This window comes from Pongo abelii, chromosome 6 (genome assembly GCF_028885655.2).
Source record: "Pongo abelii isolate AG06213 chromosome 6, NHGRI_mPonAbe1-v2.0_pri, whole genome shotgun sequence".
Taxonomy (NCBI): Eukaryota; Metazoa; Chordata; class Mammalia; order Primates; family Hominidae; genus Pongo; species Pongo abelii.
In genome coordinates this window covers 43,288,628-43,311,603 of record NC_071991.2, presented here as the reverse complement: position 1 = coordinate 43,311,603, position 22,976 = coordinate 43,288,628, and the positions used below count along the sequence as shown (strand labels likewise).

The following is a 22,976-nucleotide window of genomic DNA, read 5'->3' as shown; positions in this document are numbered from 1 at the left end:
TTTTTTCAAGGTGCCCTTAGAAAAGACACTTTCTGTTTTGTGCTCTGAATAATTTCTGTTTTCCACATCATCTATTTTTTTGTTTGTTCACCTTTCATAACTTTGGTTTTCCTCATGCCTAGTGATCCTAGCTTGTCCGTTTGTATTCAAGATGGAATATGCTAATTATTATAATGGACATGTTTTACCAGAGCTAGAGTGAGTGCCTTTTGCTGTTGTCTAAGTAGTTTGTTTCCTGTCATCTAATTCTTGATAGGAAACATGAGTAGGTGATTTTGTTTGGTTTATTTCTCTTCTTGAACTCTATGCCTAGAAGAGCATCTGGCACATAATAAGGACTCCCAAAATAAAAGCACATTGTTATTGAAGGGCTTTTCCTATCGTAGTTGACAAGATTTTTAGTGGAATCTAAAGAGACTTCTAATGAAACATAGGCACTAACTTAATCCCAGGAAAGAAAGAGGAATGTATTTTAAGCATGGTCAACCCTTCAAGCCAATGTTCTTTTATTTTCTCCTGTTTTTATTACAGAAACTTCCCAAAATCAAATTAAAACAGAAAGGGACAATGCTGATCTGATAGCGCACACCCTCTGCATTGAGAATTAGATATGAATCCTGATTCCATTTCTATTAGTGAGATCCTGAGATACATCCCTTAACTCTCTAAATCTTAGTTTCTCTAAATACAGAGGCTGTAAATCTTATCTGCTTGCTTCCCAGGGTTTTGTGGGAATTTAAGTAAATAGTTTATATCTCAGTCATCTTAGAAACAATTCATTTTACAAATACACTTTACCAGGCTTCATTTTTAAACTCATAATTGTACCATAGCCTATGTTTACAAGTGTTCCTTCAAAAAAAGCCTGTGATAACACATTGTGTTAACTGGCACATATCAGAGAATGTGTTCCTGAGTTGTCAGACATGAATCAAGACTTGATTGAATCAAAGTCTCAGGTAATAATCTTTTAATTTTAGCATTCTATTGATGTCACCCCTCTATGGCCTTCTGTTTGCTTCTGGAGAAATCTAAAGTCAGCCTGATTTTTTTTTTTTTTTTTTTTTTTGCTTCTCTCAAAATTAGCTTGTTACTGTCTTTTTAAATTTTCTTCATGGATACTTCTCAGCTCTATTTTATTTTGTTTTTATTTCTCTTCATAACTCAAAAACTCACCATGGTGGAATGATATGTGATATTTTCTATTAACATTTCCTGAAACATGTTTAGCCCTTTTCAGTGTGCACACTTTGGTGGTTTCTTTCAGCTCAAGAAAGTTTTCTTACAATTAGTCTGGTTTCCTCTCCAATTCCTAGGTTGGCTTTCCATTTTGTGAACCCCATATCTCTTCTCTGTGAGTATTCGACTGTTGGTATATTTCCTCTTTTTACTGGAAGAGCTACTGAAGTGTATCACTCTCATCTATGTGAAATTTTATTCAATACCCATCCTGTCCTTTATTATCTCTAGTACAGATTTTAATTCCGCAATTGCCAATTTTTTATCCTTTTTATCTCACTTGGCCCTTTCTTATCCTGGATTTCTTTCTAAATTATTCCACTGCTTTTAATCTTATCATTCTCTCTTTTTCAGGCCACTTTTTCTTGGACTGCTTCAGGGTATCAGATTTCTAAAATGTCCTTCTATTAGTAAATAACTTTAAGAAGAATGCTTTTCCACTGAATGCTAAATATCCTGGACACTTCTCTTTTTCAAACATATAATTTTTTCATTGTTGTTTTTTTTTCTTTTTTCCTTTTCATCTGGAAAGAGAGCCATTCATACTTGATGTTTGCAATTAGACAGATAATACAGATTCTTTGGCTTTGTTTTTTGACTTTTGTAACCTGGTAAAATACCCTGGCAGGAAGGTAATTGGTAACTCCTAGAATCTGTTAAGCATTCTTCTTAGGATCATTGATTTTGTGATATTCTACATCAGTGGTATACATGGAAACCTACAATTCCCAAGACACACTTCTATAGAGGTACTTCCATTTCTTACCCTAAAGGAAGTCTTCAATAAGGGGTGGTGTTTTCAAGATTTAATGTGTCAGTATTCCCTTGTTTTCTGGAAGTGACAGCCCCAAGATTGATGCAGAAAGTAACAGGGGTAGAAAAGAGGGGAGAGAGGGAAAAAGGCAATGTTATAGCCCATTTGGAAAGTCCTCTCTGTGCAGTGAAAGTGGGGAGAGGATGACTAGTTTTAGTTAAGAGTCAAAAATCAGGAGGAAGGATATGTTGTTTTCCTTTCTTTAATATTTAAAATTTTTAACTTCAATTCTTTTTTTTTCTTAGAAATGGGGTCTCACTCTGTCACCCAGGCTGGAGTGCAGAGGGGTGATCATAGTTCACTGCAGCCTTAAACTCCTGGGCTCAAGTGATCCTCCCACCTCAGCCTCCTGAGTAGCTGGGACTACAAACATGAACCACCCCACCTGGCTAATTTTTTTTTTTAATTTTTTCACAGAGAGGGGGTCTTGCCATGTTGCCCAGGCTGGTCTCGAACCCCTGGCCTCAAGTGATCCTCCCGCCTTAGCGTCCCAAAATGCTGGGATTACAGGAATGAGCTACCACACCCAGCCCCATCTTCTTTCTGATGAAAAGTGCTGTTTTATTTCATGAGTCAATGCATAAGTTAGCCAGTCAGGCCCCAGGAAATCAGAGTTAATGAAAATATCTCCCAAATTATCAGTTTGGTTGTTTGGTTATTTAAGGTAACCAAAAAGGGGAACTAGGAGGATGACTTTTCTGTGAAATAATGAGACAATTCTATGTTTCTGTCTTTTACCCCTGCCATAGTTGTAAGGAAAAGCAGGTCATGAGGAAGGTTTTTATGGAGCATTTTAACCAACTAATTTTCCTCCTTCTAATACATGATAAGATTCTGGACAAGAACAAAGGCCTAGACTTTTCATACCTTTCTCTGTCTCACATGCACCTTTCCAGCCCATTCCCCTTTATTCATACCATTCTCTGTTAGCCCTCCTGTTTCAATTCAAAATGAGGCAGAATACATCAATGCTTAGTGGTTATTCCCAATCACAATCTTCTCTAACAAATAAGAAAAATGATGTGTCTGATTAATAATGTTTTAAAACACAGTAGCAAAAATCCCACATAGAATTCTAACTAAACTGTTAGAGTTACCATTAATGGTCACAGCAATTATTAATGTTTTCATGTTCATAACCAGCCTGAGACTCAGTTTTCTGAGCAGAAGTCATCTCAGAGTTTGTAAACTTGCCACGAAGTCACAGACTCTGACCGCCAGCAGGGTCCTCGTGAGTCATGAGTTCCGCCATGGCCCAGAGCTGCCAAAATGCAGTTCTTCCCCACACTTTTCCACAGGAACTGGGGGTGCCTCAGCCTTTGGAAAGCTACCTTGTACTCTGTCCACACTCAATAAACGCTGCTTAATAATGACAATGAGAATATGTGTTCCATCTCACTTTTCTCCTGAACACCTCTATTTAGGGAGCCACAAATATTTCCCCAAGTCATTTATTCCATTGCCTGATTGGCTGCATAGTCAAAAAAATTTTCCTACTGTCTCCCTTGAATGTTTCCATTTTCTTTTTGCAGCTCAGCCCGTTCCCCCTTGTCTTGTGCATGGATACTACCCTAAACTATGTTGGTGGTTAGGAAGTCATGCTGGGAAGACATTGCCTCAAATTTCTTGTTTCCAGGTAGTCAAGTCCAAGAATATGTTCCCGGATTCCAGGTATAAGCTGAGCTTGATTTGCAACCATTCATTATGAGAAAAAGAAAATTCTTTACTTATTTATTTTTAAATGTTGGAAACTCTGCCAAGGCAGAGGACTGGGGAGCTGCAGATTTGTGTGGAGCAGCCAGGGGCAGAGGCTGCCCAACTGTGGTTCAGGATGGCCGCTGTCCCTGCTAATAACTGAGGGATCTGCAGGAATGATTAGCTGAATTTCCAAAGCCCGTTCCTCCCAGGGTGTGCTCCTCAGAGTCCAACTACAGTGTCATGTGTCTGTGCACATGAGCGCACAGAGATGGGTGTAAGTGTATGTAGCTTTGTGTGTGTAAATACAATGCATCAGCAATTTCTGTTTTAGAGAGGCACTAAAATGTCAGTTAGGTTCTGTTTTATCCAGTAGCTCCTGTGCTTACTTCCCCAGCATGAGTCCTTCCTCTTAGAGCTGTGAGCGGGATCAGCCTTATGAGATGTCTGAGTTACCAACTATTCACATTTGACACGACCCCAAAAGCCCTCCCTTCCCAAAGCAACTACCTCACTGCAAGAAATATCTGCTAAAAAAATTTCACTCTTCTAGGTTTGAGGAGTGATCTCTCAACCTGACAGTAAATCTGATATTAAAATTCAGAGATATTCCTATTGATCTGTATTAACTCCTGTGGTAGAGGCTAGGAATACAGCCCTGAATAAAACAGCCAACCTCCCCTTTTTTGCAGGAAGAAGGCAGACATTAACAGAACAGGGAGCTCATGGAGTCAGCACTCCTGGAGACAAGACAGCCAGATTTTCCTTAAAAAGTGACCCAAGGGCTGAAAACCAAAGGAGAAGTAGGATTTTTCTCAACAACAACATCTTGAGGTCATAATAATAAGTAAAAAACAATGCATTGAATGTGATTAAAGCTTATATTTTTCCATAGTAATTACAACAAATACGATCTAGTCTGAGTTTGACACCAACCACTCCCTCCCACTGCCACTACCATGGAGCCAGTGGGGTTGTAATCATAGTTCCCACTCCACAGGCTTTGAGAAGGCTTCAGTGAATTACCCATGGTCACACAGCTACTCAGTAAAAGAATATGAAATAATAAATGAGCCTTCCAATTCCAACTCCAGGAAACTTCTGAGTACAGCCTTCAGAGAAATTGGCTGGGGAGTAGAGGTAAGAGGAGAGATTAATCTAACCTCAGATGCCCAACTTCAGCAGTGGAACTCGGTTTTATAAATAAATGCAGGTTTAAAAAAAAAAAGCGGTATAATGGAAAGGCTTCAGAGACACATCCAAGCTCAAATCCCAGCTCTGCCAGTGATTAGCTCTAACCTTGGGCAAATAATTCAACCCAACTATAATATTGACTCCTTCCAAGCCAGCAGGAAGATTAAATGAGCTACTAGAAGACACAGAACCAGTACCTGATACCTTATATGTTCTAAAAAATATGTCTTCTTTCTCCTGTAATGCAAGAAGAGAAGTAAAGCAAGAATAATGTCCCTTCACAAGAGAGGCACTAGAAAAAATACTCCAAATGGCCAACCAGCTGTGGAGCCCTCTGGACCAAGAGGGAGGTGCAAATATTAATAATACTGAGAGGCAGGAGGGCACCCATGGAAGATGCCTGCTCTCCTCCTGATTCAGGTCCAGGACCCAGGGAGTCATTCCCACTACAGCAGAAGGAAACCTAGATAGGGTCTGTTCTAGAGGAAACAGGAGGCAAAAAATAAGAAAGAGAAATTGGGAAAGTAAATGAAATACTTCGATGTAGGACCCTCTTCTGTGCTCTTCCTTGATACCTTAGCTCTGTTTGCACCTCATATGCCCTGTGACCTATGTATGTCACTGCCACGATTGTCCTTTTTGACAGATAAAAAGATTAAAGGCAGATTTAGGTCCCTCCCAGCGTACATGTTTATCTCAACATGAAGTGCATTTCTGGTTAAATTTCTGCTTCCAGTTTGCTCTCCTCCATATACTTTTTTGCTCCAACTTTAACTTGTGCTACTTTGTAATAATTTATGTTCCTTTATAAGACTCATGAAATCTCTTTATGAAAAGATAGGTATAAGTGAAGAAATGCAAGGCAAATAAGTAAACATTAGATTTAAAAAGTTGTTTTTAACATTCCCACTTGCCAGCCCTCAGGCTGTTTCTAAATCCAGCTTCTGAAGCTCTAAGCATCTACTATTGTTCAGGGCTGTTACGGCATTCCAAGCAAAGTTTCCTTCAAATAAGAAAACCCTATGAAAATTCCCAAGTTGAAACCAACAAACAAGATCTTGTCCTTAGATTGTCACTGCTGCCCTGTGTTGGGCCTTCACTGCAGCAAGGTGTTGGTCATTGTTAGCTGCTTTACTTCAGAATCATCCTCAGCCCTATTCTTCCGGGGCCACCTCTTCCATAAAGGCTGGAAAAATAAAATGCACATTTTCCCAGCTTTCTCTGTAGGTAGCAAGCCCATGTGACTTAGTTCTGGCCAAAGAGGCCCATCGTTTCCTGATAAAAGTATAGAAGGTGCCAGCAATTTTCTTTTTCTCCTGACTTGGACACAGATGAGATGGCTAGAGCTGCAGCAGCCATCTTTTGACACTGAGGCAATAAGCCATCATGCTGAGAATGACAGAGCAAAAAGATAAACAGAGCAGCTTTTGGACTGTCTGGCTCCAAGTGTATTGTTAACTGAGACATGTAAGCCTCTGCTTGGCTAAGTTAGTATTAGTCAAGTTTTCTATTCCTTGAAGCCAAAAGGTTCCTCAACTAAGATAGATATAAATATAGATAGAGATGAGGTATAGATATAGATGTAGACATAGATATAGATATAGTTATCAATAGATAGATTTATCCCTAGAAAACCATTCTTTTTCAACACAGGCATGTATAAGAAAATACAGCTTAATTACTCTACACAGAATGAATCAATAGACTAAACTGTCATCTGAACCCAAATGTACATGCATAGTGTCTCCAGGTTATTTTCTTTAACATGTTCTACAGAATAGCACATCTAAATCCACAGCAATAACAGGGAGACAGACACAACAAATTCCATGCCAATTCATTTTCCCTGAAGATACAATTTAACCGCATGTGAATAATGATCCCTAAATCTAGAAAGAATCTTGAGTAAGATGAGGTTAAAGTATGAGAACAAGGGAGCACCTCAGATTACTCTAAGAATAAATAGCTTTCAATCCCAAAGCAACCACTCTCCATGTCAAACAAGAAAATTAGGAATGTGTTCTTATTTTTATGACTGCCATTCTCAAAGCCCCAATAGATTGATGATGTAAACAACTTGGAAGACTTTTTTTATCCAAATGACTCCTGGTTAAGCCAGACTGGCTGACCCACATGTCCATCAGTTGCTCTGTCCCCTTCTCTCTATTTGTTCTCTCGACTGTGGGTGCTTTCTCCCGCTTACACTGTCCTGGCGCTGAATTTCTGGATCCATTTCCCAACTGACATCTGCCTCTGCCCTGCTTCTCTGACTGTTGAGAACATCCTGATTCACCTTCTGGTATTTTGGACCTCAGCTCTCTTCTAATTTATGAGTTCGGTTACTCTTCCAGTGTGACAGTCTCCTAGAACAAATTGCAGTCCCAGCTCAGCTGGACTGAAATGAGGAGGAACTCCAGGCCAACTCCAGCAGAAAAGCTCCATTTCCCCTCCATCCCCAGTAACAGGATTTCAGACAAAGACAGTGAAGCCAGACGTGAAAGGGTAAAGAATAGAAGCCATGTCACTTTGCCCCTGGTCATAAATTGCCTCTGTTTTCATCTGTGGAACCATCCTCGTGGAGGTAAGGGAAGACAGCGTACCATGCTGGACAAGGGCAAGACCATCGTGAATTGAAGCAGTTTCCTGAAATGGAAAGATGAGGACATATATGGTAAAGGGAGGCTTCTGGGTCTTTTCTGAAGGAAATTATCCAACCACAGAGACAGAAAAAACTGGTTATATGAAGTTGAACTTTTGATCATGATGAGTTTTAGAAGCAACCCTATGTTCCTCTCCCCTTCCATGCCATCGCCACTTAGCAAGGCTCTAGCAGTGATGATAGATCAACTCTCCCCATAATTGATATCATGGAATGTCATTAATTACAGGGATTGGGATTCAATAAAGTTAAAGCAGGCTTAGTAGATCCTGCTTTAGGAATTTAATATGTGGGGCCTTGTATGTGCTCCTAAGTACTTTGACCAAGCTGAATATGTTCTAAAAAGGACAGTTACCAAACTGTGCAGCAAAGAGGGCAGAGTTTACCTGATGGAACTGTGTTAGTTAGATAGAAACACTTGTCATTAGGGGTATGAGTGGGTACATCTGTGTATATGTTTCCATGCAAATAGAGATTGAGAAGGAACCACAGCCACCTGCCACCACCCTTTCCTCACTGAACCCTGATTTTGTTCATGCTCACCTTGTATGGCAGGGCAGTCTGGAACTCTTTCCTTCTACGGGGAGAATGTTGATTGATCCAGGCTAACTATGGTAATTCTATATCCTAGACAAGTGGTTCACCCAGGAATGGGCAGTTTGCACAATTCTGGCCAGTGAGGTGAAGTCTGGAACTTCTGGAGTAGTGTTTCCAGCCCTTAAGAAAATGGAAATAAGAAAAATACCAATTTTTCTGTCTCTAAATGTCACTGTGTGAGGATATGATACTGGGAACAGCCATCTTGTGATCTTGAAGCAAAAGCCAAGATGATTGCGGAGATGGTTGACATCACTGAGCTCCTGACTGAACTTCCCTGGAATTTCCTGGTGCCTAGACTTCCTGTTGGGTAAGATCAGATGCACCTTTATTTATTAAGCCACTTTTAACTAGGTTTTTTGTTGTTGTTGTTGCTTGCAGCAGAATGCATCCTAGGCGATACAAAAATCATCCCTATAGGCACAGAGTCTAGATATTATTTGGTTTGGGTGAAGAAGGAGTAACTGAGACTCCTAGGGAAGAAATACTTGCCTAAATTATAGAAGGCAGACCTTCTGGCTGCACTACTGTATGTATGTTTGCCACTCTACCACACTGTTGTATACGGAATTGCTTGTTCATGTTAAGGCCATCAGCATTCACTCTCATTTGAATGATTTTCTTATAATGATTATGGATGTCATTTTAAATAAAATATTTAGCTTGCCTAACCAGGTAATGGGAACTCTTTAGCCACAAGGTTAGAAACTAGACTCAACCTTGTAATTTATTGCCTACAACTATAAACCAAGCCACTGTCAGAGAGCTGAGAAGAAGAATAAACAATGAGACAGCAGCTGCCTGGTCTTTTAACGATAGATGGCAAGGCTAGATATGGCCAACAATAACACCAACCCATAAATATTCTATATTTAACCTACAGTCTTAAAGTACTTTGATTTTCATTATTGATGTGTGGACACCCTCAGGGTCTTCAATTCTAAATCCCTTATCTTGTACTGCCATGTTATTAGGAAAAAGGGAAAGCGCTTTTTTTTAAAAAAAAACCAAAAAACTCAATTTTGCATAGCTTCTTAGACTTTGGCCTTTGCATCCTGAGTGTAACAGGGTGGATGCATCTCTGATATGACAGGAGAATCCCAGCACTGTGCTATTCCTGAGGAGAAGGGACTTGGTTTCTGAGTGTGGGGAGGACTGTGTGTCTAGTCAGGGTGAGGTGCAGATAAAGGGAATTATTAAATCATAATGTTTCAGAGTCTTGCAACTAGTTATTTAAAAAAATCTGCTATAAATAAGTCATAACATACTCTTTATAATGCCAGGGCTACCATCCTTGCCAAAAAGACTTTTTTGGAGACAGTCTTCTCCCCTCTGTAGCATCCTGAACCCTACCGAACAGGCGAATTCATGTTGATGCATCACCATTATTGAAGGATGCTGGTATGATTCCCATTTGCTCCCCGCAAAGAATCATTACTCCACCATAAAAAATAAATCCAAACTGAAATGTCCTCTGTGTCTGGAAAAGCTGCCATGTTTGGATCATAGCAGCCCCACCATGGCAAAGACGTCAGCAGTAGAATCATTTGACCCCAGGGCCTAGTTCCTCTAGGAGGACAGCAACGTCACCACTGTTCAAATCTTCCACTGTCATTCTGCCACATGGCAACCAAAGCCACACAGAGTTAATCTTGTGCTTGGAAGATAGTCTTCTCTCAAGCAGTAATAATACTTGCATTTTCTTAACTCTCTAAAACGTAAGGTCTTCTTGAAACTTTCCTGAGAACTTCTTGTGGACCGTGCAGTGGCAGCAACCTCAGTATTAACCATCTCATTCATTGGTTGTACATATTTCAGAGGGTGGCTTCTCTAGTTCCAATGTCATTTCTGTCTTATTAACTCTTTCTTAGATGTTCTCCATTGAAGGATATTTGTCCAGTAGCCCACAGGATTATTTTCCAGTTTATTGAAAACCCTTATCAAAGAAGACCAGATAGGAATGAAAATAGAACTTGAGGATCAGGTGTCTGTGGCAGACTTGGTGTTTCGAAAGCCCAACTTGCTTCTTAGACAAGAGAATTTCCTTTCCGCTTTTAGTGTGTGCTGAGTGAAAATGAAAGAACTGTGTCTGGGGAGGCATGTCCTCATTTAGACACTTATAAGATCTCATCTCATTTTAGTAAAATTTACATGCATGACTAGTAATTAAGTTTTATTAAATTAGATGTTCTCTTTTTCATTTAAAGATGAGTTTTCATTATATAAAACAACAATTGTTGTAAAAATGATTGCATGCATTTGTTTGAGCTTTGAGTGCCCTCTACTGGAACAAGAGAAAAAGTAAAAAATCAATACTGCCTTGATCTTGCATGGTTCTGTCATAACTACTAAGATATGATTATTAGGAAAACAATAATAACAGCAAGAACTCAACGTATCTCACTCACAGTGATTTAATAGTAATAAAATATTTTTCTAAAAATTACTTTAAAGCAGACCTAACAGTGCGCATTTTGTGGGTTTTACATTTATGGAAAGTCCTGGGTGATACTGACGAGAAGCATCTCTTTAGCTGGTTGGGCTGCTCTCTTATTTCTAGTGACTGCTTGTCTCCATGTTATGAGTTTTGGGTTGATAGCCATAGCCTCTGGAACAAGGCTGGACTCTGGATCCATTTTCTTTTCTAAGCCTTTTCCTTCCAAAACCAAGGGTGATTTCAACTTTCATTTCAATGAGGCACTTCACTTCCCAGCTTCAGTCATTTGATCCCCTCTACTCTGGCCGCTGTCCCCCCTCTCTGCTGTAACTTCATTTGCAGCCACCCCTTGGCCTCTCCGCTCCACCTCTGACTTCCCGTATTCTGCCGTGACCTTTCCTGTGCGAACCAGCAGGTTCCGTCTTTCCATTGTCACCGCCGTGTCTTCATGCCTGCTCTGCTCACTGTCAATGTGCCCAAGCCTAATCTCCTTCCCTTGTCTCTATTGAATCAGACTCTCAGTCCCTTCTTATTTCAATGTATTTCCTAACTTGTCTGGATTTCATGGTTTATTGTTTCCACCACACTGTCATCAACACACTCATTTCCACCAACCTTTTGATCTACTGCTCTATAAGCCTTGCAGATAGTCTATTCTACAACAGCCTAATGATTCATTCTTAATGACTCTGATTTCTAAGCTGTGAAGCACTGCTGAAGGAAGTCATTTGGCTTTGCTCACTGGGAAATGACAAATTCTATGGCCTTCAGGTGAGACCTCGGGAATGTTCAAGAATTTTTTTTTTCTTTTCTGCTGTTTGCTTGTCTTTCAAATCCCTCAAGGATTATTCAAACCTTGACTACTTTCTTCATTCTTAAGACTTGATTTGTTTCTCAAGTTTTGGGGAAAAAATGGAGACTACTGCATCGTTAATTTACTTATCCTGAACTTTAAAATGTGTCTTTTTTTTCTTCAACTTTTATTTTAAGTTCTGGAGTACTTGTGCAGGATGTGCAGGTTTGTTACATAGGTAAACGTGTGTCATGGTGGTTTGCTGCATGGATCAACCCATCACCTGGGTATTAAGCCAAATGTGTCTTTATCTCTATTCTTCCTTTCTGCCACAGGAGATTAGTCTCTTCCCCATTTGCTTTTGATTCTATTCCCTCCTAGCCCTTCTTAGATTTTGTTCCAACGGTTTTTTCAATATTTCTCTCTCTTCCCAGGTAATTCTCTCTTGAACTCAGACTATAAACATTCCAGATTCTTCTGGAATGCCCCCAGAAAGGGCTGTCCCTCTCCCAGTCTTGATCTCCCACAAACTACTGCTCCACATTTTCCTTGCTTTACTGTGAGGCTTTTAGAAAGAGTAGCCTGCACTCCTTGCTGTTGTTTCTTGTCAACCACTTCCGCTTCCACACAACCCAGTTTGGGTTTATTTTTCTATCACTAACCAGAAACAGCTCCCAACAAACGTAACCAGAGAGGTCTCAGTACCATCAGGTTCCCAGGATTATCTGCTGTGTTGCTCAGCCATCCTTAGCTGATGCTCCAGAGCCCAGGACAGCTACTTATGCTCCAGTTCATTGCTGTGGCAGCAAGAAAAAGAAAATGACAAGGAAAGGGATATCCCTTCTCTTGAAGGACACATACTAGAAGGTACATGTCGCATCTCATTGGCTTGAATGTAGTCACATGTCTAACCTAGGTGCAAGGGGAGTCCTTATTCTAGTTGGCCATCTGTGTAACCAAAAATTGGAGGTTCTGTTACTAAGGAGAAAACTGAGAGTTGGGTATTTGAAATTTTGTATATTAAATGCTAACCAAAGATCCAAAGAAACTAATGAGACTGAAGTTTTAAAAATGCATATTTTGGTATAACTTTAAGGAATTTTGATCTGATATTTTGTGCAATATCTATTGTTGGAAAATTACCGATGTTTTGCACACTAATATATGCCAAATATTTTATGAACATGTAAAGAGAACATATACTCTTATTTTTAAGTCAAAAGTAAATAAATGCATACTAATTTATCATTATATTAATATATATTTTATGTGCCTACACTTTAAAAAGTAACTTTCTTTAACAGACACAGTGTTAATAACTGCAACACTCTTACATTTCCCTATGTTTTCCTATATTTGCAAACAATTTTTGTATAAAACGAAAGTGATTTTTCCTTCAGTTCACAAAAAGCTCTTGAGACTATCAATATTAAGGCTTTTCTTTAATATTTTATAGTGATTTGCAAGTTACATATATTTTTTATTCCACTTGAATCTCTTTCAGAGTATCAAGCCACACATCTAAATTTACATGTCTCTAATTCTCAAGAACTTTTAAGTCTGACAATATTTGTAGTAAAGAATTTGGTACGTTTTTACTTCATCTATTCTCTACTTGTTTTACTTCTTACTTGCTGTTAATTCACCTGGGATATTAAATCCATTTTTAAATTACATGACATTGTATAATATGCCATTGTTTTTTAAAGAACCATATTGATTTGTGCATTTATATTTCTAATTAATATTTATAAACAGTATACATCACTCTATATACTTATTGGTTTTAATATTTATTATAGATCTTTTTTATTCTTAAGTTGTTTTAAGTTTTCACTTCCATCAGTTGAAGTACACCTTTACTTTTTTTGTTTTATTTTAGTAAATATATTCAAGAGTTCCATTTTTTGACTGCTTGCATTGTGAGAATTGTTTTTATTGCTTAACACGTACTACTACTTAATTAGGGTATCAGATTCTTATAATACATCCCAGATACATTCCTTAGAAAACTAAAAGGAGTCAACTGGAATATTATTAGAACCAAGGCGGAAGTTTCACCGTGTGGTTGGTTCTGATATAAGTGTGCATCTGTGGCCTTTCCTAAACCACAAAAACTGTTTGTTGAGAAGTGTTAAATGGCGACACTATAGATATGAAGTACTTTTTATTCTTTTTTCTTAATTTTCCCCCAAACTTTGCCTTCAACCCTGGTATAGTGAATTTCCCGTCTGTATCTTTCAATAACATCTTAAGCTAATTCCACAATGTTTTCTGTAATAACATGTATCTAGATTAAAGATTCAATCATAAACTTGATTTAAATGACTTCTTTCTTCCCAACACAGGTCTGATCCATGGTGCTAAGTATCTGAAGTGTGAAGTAAGACCTGGTTAGCTCTTTTAATTACACTCTTCCTTCTGCTCTATGTATAGATTTTTAGGCTTGGAACCAGCTCTGCTAAAACTGCAGAAGGAGTTTCCAGGTTTAAGGGACTAGCAAACACAAATGTTCTGATGAGGTGAAAAGTTTGGTGTGGATCTAGAAACTGTTAGAGGCCAAATAAACTTGAGGTTAGTTTTATAAGAGCCCAAAGGCATGAGATATGTTTGAAAAGTTAGATAGGAACCAGATCATGAAGAGTTTTGAAAGCCATGAAGAGACTTGAGATTTTATTCCAACCACAATGGAAAGCCATCTAAAACTTTCGAACAAGGGAGTCACTTGTAATCTAATTTATATCTTTAAAAGGCATCTCTGGCCATTGTGAGGTGAATGGTCTGTGAGGGGCAAGAGTATAAAAAGGAAGACTAGTTAGAGAAGGATAGTGAAGGTCCAGGCAGGAGATGTCAGTGGCCTGGATGAGAGCGGTGTCAAAAGAGATGATGATGCAGAAAATTTTAAGATCCAGACAACAGAATTTGCTGATAGATTAGACACTGCATGAGAGAGAGAGAGAACTGAATGACTCCAGATATTTGACCTGAGCAACTTGGTGAACAGTGGTGCCTTTGACAGAGAGGGGATATACTAGAGGAAGAAGAGCCAATATGATTAAAACAACAACTGAAGGGTTTGGTTTTAGACACGTTTGCCTAAGATTTTTGCTACATCAAAGTGGAAATGTTAGGTAACTGGTTATGCATGTGAGTCTGGAGCTCTGGGCTAGAGACATAAATGCAGAGCCATCAGCGTATACATGTGGGGCTGTGTAGCATATAAAGCCACGGGAAGAAAAGTAACCACCAAGCAAGTGAGTGAATACATGGAAAAGAAGGGATCCAAAGGCTGAGCCTAGTGAGACATCAATCTTTGGAGGTTGAGAAGATCAGGGGGAAGGAGCAATGGAGACTGACAGGGAATAACCAGTACAATCGGAGCAGAACTAGTGTAGTGCCCTGGGAGCCAGATTTAGAAACACTTTAGAAAGTGTTTAGAAAGTTTAGAAATATTCTAAAAAGTGTTTCAAGAATTGTGTCAATCTCTTCTTTAGCTCCTGTAATTTTTTGGCTTTATCTCAGCTAGGCAGATTATTGGCAACAGCAAAAAAAAAAAAAAAAAAAAAAAAAAAAAAAAAAAATTCTGTGTTTCAATACCAAAACTATTTTAGGGTCATGCTTTTCTTTTGTATTTTCTGACAGATATTGCCTTTCCCTTGTGTGATTAGTTTTTTCAAGATGCCACATGGACATGCTTCCCCTTCCCACATACAATGTAGCCACATCATATGCACATGCAACTCAGTGACTCCAACTCTATACACTTGAGAAAAAGAGAGAACATGACAATGTCATAGGTGATACCACCTGCCACTCAATGCATATGCCCAAGAATAGAGAAATAGATGCGAACCTGATGTTCTTCTGTGGTTATGCCCACAAAGCAATACTTTCTGAACCTATGGATGGATTGTGAGATTTTTAAGATATTTTAATTATACATAACATTTGCCTTATATGCTGAATCTAGTCTTATGTTAGATGCTATTCCGCCCTACCTAAGCTTGAGTGGGGTGCAAGCTGCCCAGCCTTAACTTTGTCCACAGAAAGGATGTGTAGAATGTTCTTAACTCTGGTCCACTTGGGTCCTGGCAGGTCACTCTCGTATCTGTTTCCTCATTTTCCAGCACTTGGGCATCTTCTGGGATCTATATGACTGAGGTGGAGTTTTCTTCCTCCAACCCTCAATTTCTTTGCCATATTAGATTTCATGAGCTTTCTCTTGGTCCATAGCATATTCAGAACATCTATGTTGATGGTTACTGTTTCATACACAAAACTATTTTATCAGAGCTCTCTCTTCTTCCTCAACAACAATGTTTCTGTTGAGATGACCACTTAGCCCAAGACATGTTAGTGGATCTTTTTGATTAGTTTGTTTGTTTGTTTTATTTTTATTTTTATTTTTTTGGAAACTGACATCAAACAGCTCTAGTTATTTCTAGTTTTAGCAGCAAAACAAATAATTTTTGGGGGGAGAGAATAGGTAGCCATTTGTGATATGAGGCAAGCAAACCACGATCTTGTGAATATAGCAAGTTGCTGAGACACAATTTTCCCAGGTGGATAAAGCTGGGCACTGCCCCTCTCGTCTGCATCTATTTGTAGCAACAGATTTCTATTAAGGGCCAAATAGCCATCTTCAAGGAAAGAAATGAAAGCTTTGAGGTTCTGGGTTATTAGAGGATATCTGATATCATGGTGTTGTTCTGGATGAGGCCAACAGATGAGACAAGGGGCTCCCAGGAGAGTTGGATTTAGGCTTAACGCCGGGGCCTTGTAGTTGGTGGGGTGAGCACTTTCTGGCAAAGCGGGTTCTGTAACCTCCCCTCCCCACTCCCGAACCAGTGTCCAGGCACCATGATGTGCCCTGGAGAAAATGTCTGTGTCTGAGTATAAAGTGATAGAATTATATCTTGGAATTTGGGCTAGGAGTGGTGTGAAGCACCCATAGATGAGAATAAGCCTGAGAGGAAAAGCAGTTTCTTCCTCACCCTGGATTCAGAAGTAAGGCCAAGTGCTCTTCAGTGCTTTGGGGTTTGCGGCCTTGCCCTAGAATATTCGCCTGCTGACCACACAAGGCAGTGGCAATGGCAGTAGAGAAAGCACTCCCTCAGAGGAAATGGCCAGACTTCCCAGTTTCCTCCTCTGCAAAGGGTTATTAATCACCATGGGTCCCCTTCCACTTAGAATGCATTTGAAGCACATGCAGAGGGAGAGCCTTCTCACGATCAGTGGAACAAAGGCTTGGAGTCAATAGGATTTGGACACCAGAAGAAAGGAGACATTATTTTGCACCACACGCTGGTGAAGTGGGTATTACCTTCATCGGAATTTTTATGTAAAATTTGGAGACTGCCCATCAAGAAATCTTCCTTGTGAACCCAAAGGTAGTGATACTTTCCTTAACAATGAGGGGGTAGAACTTATGGGAAGCAGAATGCAATTAAAACTCATATCCGATATTCTACTGCTCAACTGATGTCTTATTAAAAATGTGTGCTTGTGGCCAAGGAAGTAGGAGGTGCGCTCTCAGCTGTCAGGCAGAGAAGAGAGAGCCGTGCCCTGGATCCATGTTTAAAGGCCTGCACACTCAGATCCCCAGTCCATGAGGAGGGAGCCGTTTACATCCTCTTCCCACATGACAATCAAAATCACACCACAGACTTCATTTTTCTCACTTCTCCTACACAAGGGCTCATGGTTGGGCATAAGATAATGAGGACAGGCTCTGTCACCCACAGTGTGGCAAGATAAGATGTAGCATAGTCAGAAGAAATTATTTTAGGGCCCCCTCCCCCAGAATTTTCACTGGTGACTCAATTCATCCTCTATGTGGCTAAATGGGTGATATCAGATATAGGATCCTCAGATGCCCTGAGTTTTAATTCTGGCTCTACCACTGACTTCATTTCTGTAATAGGTATACTATCAAATGTCTCCATGCCTCTGTCTCCTTGAAGGGAAAACTCACTTCACCAAATTATAAGGAACACCAAATTATTGTAAAGTCCTCTGTCAAGTCTAGTTGAGATTTGTATGATTCTTCAACCTGTCCAGCATCAGCCCCTCTGATATTTTATGAACTGTGGCTCTCCATAAATTAAGATTTACCAAGACATAATTGCAGGAATGTTTTAAAATATTACTCATTTTTAGTAGCATTTTAGTAGCATTTGTAATTATGGCTGCTAGATCTTTCCTGGCATTCATTGTATTAAACCTCAATGGCTCTATGAAGTACTGGGTTTTTGAGTTGGCCAGTAAAACTCATCCAATATCTCATAAGTTATCACTGTATTTAATTCTGTATTCAGGAAGACAGAATTATTAATCTTGAAGACATCAATGGTATGTTTCACATAGGAATTGAAAAATGCTTAGTGACAATGAAGATAATAGAAAATCTAAGTCACAAAAGAATGAACAGTGGGCTAATGGCATTCAACTACAGGAGAAGAAGGAGAGAAGAAGAGGAGGAGGAGAAAAAGGAGGGGAAAGAGAGGAGCAGGGGGAGGAGGGAAGGGGGAGGGAGAGGAGGAACTAAAGAACACATAGGAACTAAGCAGTTACTCTTTGGACCAACAGTAAACTCCAAGGTCGAATACAGAATATTTTCCTTCTTCCTGTGCCTCAATTTGCTTATCTAGTAAATAGGGATAACAGCTCAAATCACCCTCGCTTAGTGGAGATTTATATCTTTGCAGAATTTATAACTATTGTTAGTATTCACTCACTAACTACAATACTAAAAGTGCTCATTAGGTGTGTATATATATATACATAGCTTTCCAGAAAAATAAAATGCCTTCATTTCTTCCTAAATGATTCAACCTATAAAATATATCTGTTTGTGGGTTATATTTTGTTTGTCTGTCTACAGTGAAGTTAGAAATGTTTATTAATTGCAGTAATGTCAGAATTTTTAAAAAGAGAAACCTCTTGATTGTAGTATTTACATATAGGATTATTAACTCCAATAAATTCATGAGGAATTGGTAGATAAAGATTTATGAGCTAAGTATTAAAATTCCATGCAGTCACTAAATATTCCCAAAGAAATTGAAATATCTGGGATGTATATACCATGTTTTTTGGCCTTTATTTGAATATAAAAGAGGTGGCTTAAATGACCATTAAATTACATTCCCAGAGAGTTTGTGTACAAATCAGATGATAACAGATTATACATTGGCTGGTGCAAATTGCTTCCCAAAGTGAATATTAATATAGGGTCACAATTCTTGAACCATAACCCATGTGGGCCATACTTTGGGATCTGTTGTATTTTTTGTATGGTAATGTGAGCACAAACTGTGTATTGTGTAACACCCCCATCGGGAGTTGGGGGAAGCATTCAAACACATTAAATTTTCTTCAGTAAAACATGAAAATATTCACACTAAGTGAGATAAACACTATTAAATTATTTCACATAATTTGATTATTTAAATCAAATAATTTTTTTAAAAAGTTTGCAGACTTGTATTTTCTTTCTCAGATTTTTGGATGATTGTGCACCTGTATTCTTTAAAGTGTTTGGGATGCTCTGCAGTCACCTGTGGGGAAGTCTTTGAAAATGTAATGGACACCTGTGGGAGGATATAATATCAAATATAAATAATAGCTGTGGGCTCACATTTTCAGGAACTCACCAAATATGTAAGCAAAGGATATTTTTGTCTCGGTTCCCAGGATTGGAAGTAATTAAATTTCCAATACTGCCTAAATAGTGTAGTGGGTAAGGAGAAAAGAAAGTTGAGGATGGTACTTCAGATGCAGGGACAAGGAGTCCACAACAACAGAGAGTGAAAAGAACCTGCGAGGAAGGTGGGGGGGGATAAATCACCTGAGTTTGCATCAGTCTGAGCAAATAATCTTTTTTTTTTTTGGTAATATAAGAAATTCTGTAATGGCCAGGTTTGCAAAGATATCACACATGCTGAGAACTCAAGCATCCATCCAAACTGACGATGTTTTGTAGTCCAGTCTGCAGCAGGGCCAGCTGCAGAGCTCATGCCTGGGCCCTTGGAAAGGACGGTGTGCTGAGAAGGACCCACTTTTGGTCTAATGCTCTGTGGTCACCGACTTTGTGTTCATAATCATAGCTAAAGAAGGGCCTTCACATTTGCATTTTGCACTGGGCCCTGCAAATTAAGTAGTGGGTTGTGTCCACAGGTAAGCCTGTGTGTGGAATAGAGTGGAGGACCATCTCCACTTTCTCTTTTTGCTAGAAGTGAGAAGACAGCATGCCGCCTAAGCTTGGGAGGAGCCCACTGACCACATGGCCAGGGAGGCCTTCACTGTGGCTCCTCTCAGGTCTGCTCCAGGCATAGGAACACTTGTAGAGAGAGGAATGATGTGATACCAGCTCAATTGTCTCATAGAACTGATATTTCAGGGTTTTTTGATAAACATAGAAGTTGACCTTCCCTGGTCTTAAAACTTGAAACTTACATTTGTCTCATCTGAGTTTCTTCCTCAGGAAACTGACCCTAAGGTGAGGGACTGAAACTCACCAGATCACTGCATCTAGGCCTCTCATTTTTTATGAATGCTCCCTTGCCCTTGCCCTTCTCTAACTCCTGTTTTCCTGCCTTACCCATCATATAAAGCACCCCAATTTTTGTTGGTCGAGGAGATGGATTTGACACTTTTCTGCTGTAGCACCCAATTGAAGCCTTCCTCCCTGGCAATACTTGTTGTCTCAGTGATTGGCTTTTTGTGTGTGAGCCTCAGGACCTAGACTGAACCCCTGGTTTTTCAGTAACAGATGCACAATGCACTTTCTCTCCTTAAAAGGAGGAAGAATTTCCTTCACATAACCTCCCTCTAAGCAACAGCATTGGGCAGAATGCACAGTTCCCTGTGACAGGAGGAGTAATGAGGATCTTTGCCACAGCCATAACCTTCTGCTTATGTGGCATAAGGTGGAAAGTCTGAAGGCACCATCTCCTTAAGTTTAGCCTAAGCAGAAAGTAATAAGTCTTCAAATTTGTTTTGCATTCTGCAATGTACAAAGGAGGTTTACAGCCATTATTAGATTTTATTGATTCACTAATGAAATACACACATGCAAACATACATACACCCCACCTACACACACCCACACATACATACACATCCCCCACATATGCACACATTTTTATTCTGCAGCAAGCACAAGCCACAGAACTGGATCCTCTCCCACTGTAATAAGGGAATCTTTAATCACCTCTTTCTTGCTTGTCACTGTCTGTTTTCCTCTTTTCTCTAATGGGTGACTCATGGACACTATTGACCCCCAGGGTCTCCACTCCCTTCCCTTCAGTTCTTACCCCAGGCCAACTCTGTCACTGCCATCCCACTGACAAAGCACTCACCATGTTCTCCAGCACTCATTAGTGCCCTAAGTAAAACTTGGCCTCTCACTCCTCAAGGCCAAAGTTCTGCCACAGAGATCCCTGATTTACAGAGCACATCTTCCCTAAAACCTAAGTTGAGTGTGGCATTGCCTACTACCCCCTCATTCAGGGCAGGCTCTCCCTCTTTGGTTTCTAGAACACAGCTCCTTTCCTGGCTTCCTCTTATGTCCCTGGCACTGCTCTTCAGTCTCCTTTGGAGATTCTTCTTTCTCCCACAGTGGTTGGGGCTCCCCTAGGATTTCCTCTTTGACCGTTTTTCACTCTTTTCATTCTTTCTAGGAAACCAGTTCAATACTCCCCTGTGATTTCAAAGGTCATTTATCCAAATATAGATCTGAAGATCTATATTTGTTCTGGCTAGCCATGTGATGTGGGACAATAGATGTAATCTCTTAAGCCTCAGTTTTCACATCCATCAAATGGGCCAAACAATCATCCCTACCCGATACAGTTATCACAAAGCTTCCCTTATTTATTCACCAAAAGTATTGAATACCTCATATATGCCATGCAGGAATAAACAAGACATATTAAAAATCCTCATCATTGTAGCACTTCTATTAATGGTGTGGGGCAGACACTGAACTAATGAGCCAATGAATTATTTAATACATAACAGTGATAGGAGCTATGAAGAATAAAGCAGGGCAAGAATGAATAACCTGATAAATGCAAAGTAATTAGCACAGAGGCTGACATAAATTAAGTGCTCAGTAAATGCTATCATAGTCCTCCCCATCACCTGCTGTGAGGGTCTTTAGTCAGTTTCTAGCCTAGATGTCTCTCTTGATGTCCATAGAAATTCAAGTTTAGTACATCTAAAGCTATTTTTTTACTCCACACTTTGATCGATAGCACCAAAGTCGCAGCTGACCATCAGTTTTACCACCCTAATATCCATTTTAGATCTGCTCCTCCTCTCCAACCCTGTTACCCTGACCTGACTCAGGTCTTCAACTTTTTTGGCCTGATCTACTGTGAGAGCTATCTGTGTTCCCCTTCTTTAGACTGTTCTCCACTCAATCCTCCACCCAACTGCTGGGATGGCATATTGGTCCCCCGCTTAAAACATACAATGGCTTGCTATGATCCTCCATAGATGTAGCTCAAGTTTTTTAGCCCAACCCACTACTCCCCACCCCTCCCATTCTAACCCTCTAGACTAGGACACTGAAGTGTATGAAGCTCTTCCTGCTCATTCAGCTGTCTTGCCTCTGCACCTGTGTACCCCCGCAACACACTGCCTTTCACCCTTTTCTCTCCCTGCAATGCCTTCCACACACCTTTTGATCTGGCTAACTATTGCTCACCACCCAAGACTCAGGGCCAACATCACCACCTTTAAGCATTTCCCAGGTCTCCCCCTTACCCCTACCTTATTCCAACTGTTACTGAGTTGTGTAGCTCCCATAAGGCTCCCACATAACCTGCTCAAATCTCTGTCTCTTTCACTAAAATCACCAGGTTTCTTTGGATTTTACTTTTGTGTCTGTTTTTTGCCAGATTCTTATTGAAAGAAAGAAAGAGTTTTACTTGTTTTCTTTGGGTTCTTTCAGGAGGACTCCCACCCACATTTTTCCTACAGGCTGTGTGCTCGTGTGTCCTCCACAGCCCATAATTGTCTGTCGTGAATTTGCCAAAGTCTGGATTTGTCAGTCTTAAAAAATACCATGTGGGAAATACCAAAGGGCCAGTCTAAGTTGGAATGTATGGAAAACTTGCCTCTAACCCTTCAAGGCCATAGTTCAGCCACGGAGATACCCAATTTACATGATTAAACAGACCACTTAGCATCTTATGTTACAGCATCTGCATTTGTATTTATAATGCCTTTACATTTTTATCCAAGAATCGTGGAGTAATTTTTTCATTACTTTTATGTAACTAGAGGGCCCAGTGTGAGTTTTTAAAATCAAGCGAAATCTCCAGTACAGGAAACTACCAGAACCCAGAATGTTAATACTTTCACTAAATCATTAAAATCCCTTTCCACTGGGCCCCTGCAGCAGCCTAAGTAACTAGAACAAGGCTTAGCATCTAGAATAAAAAATGAATTATCTCTTCCTTTTTCCTTTCCAGCAACATCTTCTCTCTTAAGTTAAGACCTCACTCTGATGACCATTAGGAAATTCACTTTCTACTAT

The 22,976-nt window shown here is 39.7% G+C and overlaps 1 long non-coding RNA gene across 1 annotated transcript in view; it reads right to left on the bottom strand.

Moving 5' to 3' along the window:
- Nucleotides 1-4,615: 4,615 nt before the first annotated feature.
- LOC134761722 (uncharacterized) overlaps nucleotides 4,616-22,976 on the bottom strand; it is a 70,561-nt gene continuing 52,200 nt past the window's right edge. Inside the window, exons 3-4 of the long non-coding RNA XR_010140786.1 lie at nucleotides 8,145-8,318; nucleotides 4,616-7,585 (exon numbers count right to left, since the gene is read on the bottom strand). This is a non-coding gene — a long non-coding RNA (uncharacterized LOC134761722). The remainder of the gene's footprint in view (nucleotides 7,586-8,144; nucleotides 8,319-22,976) is intronic.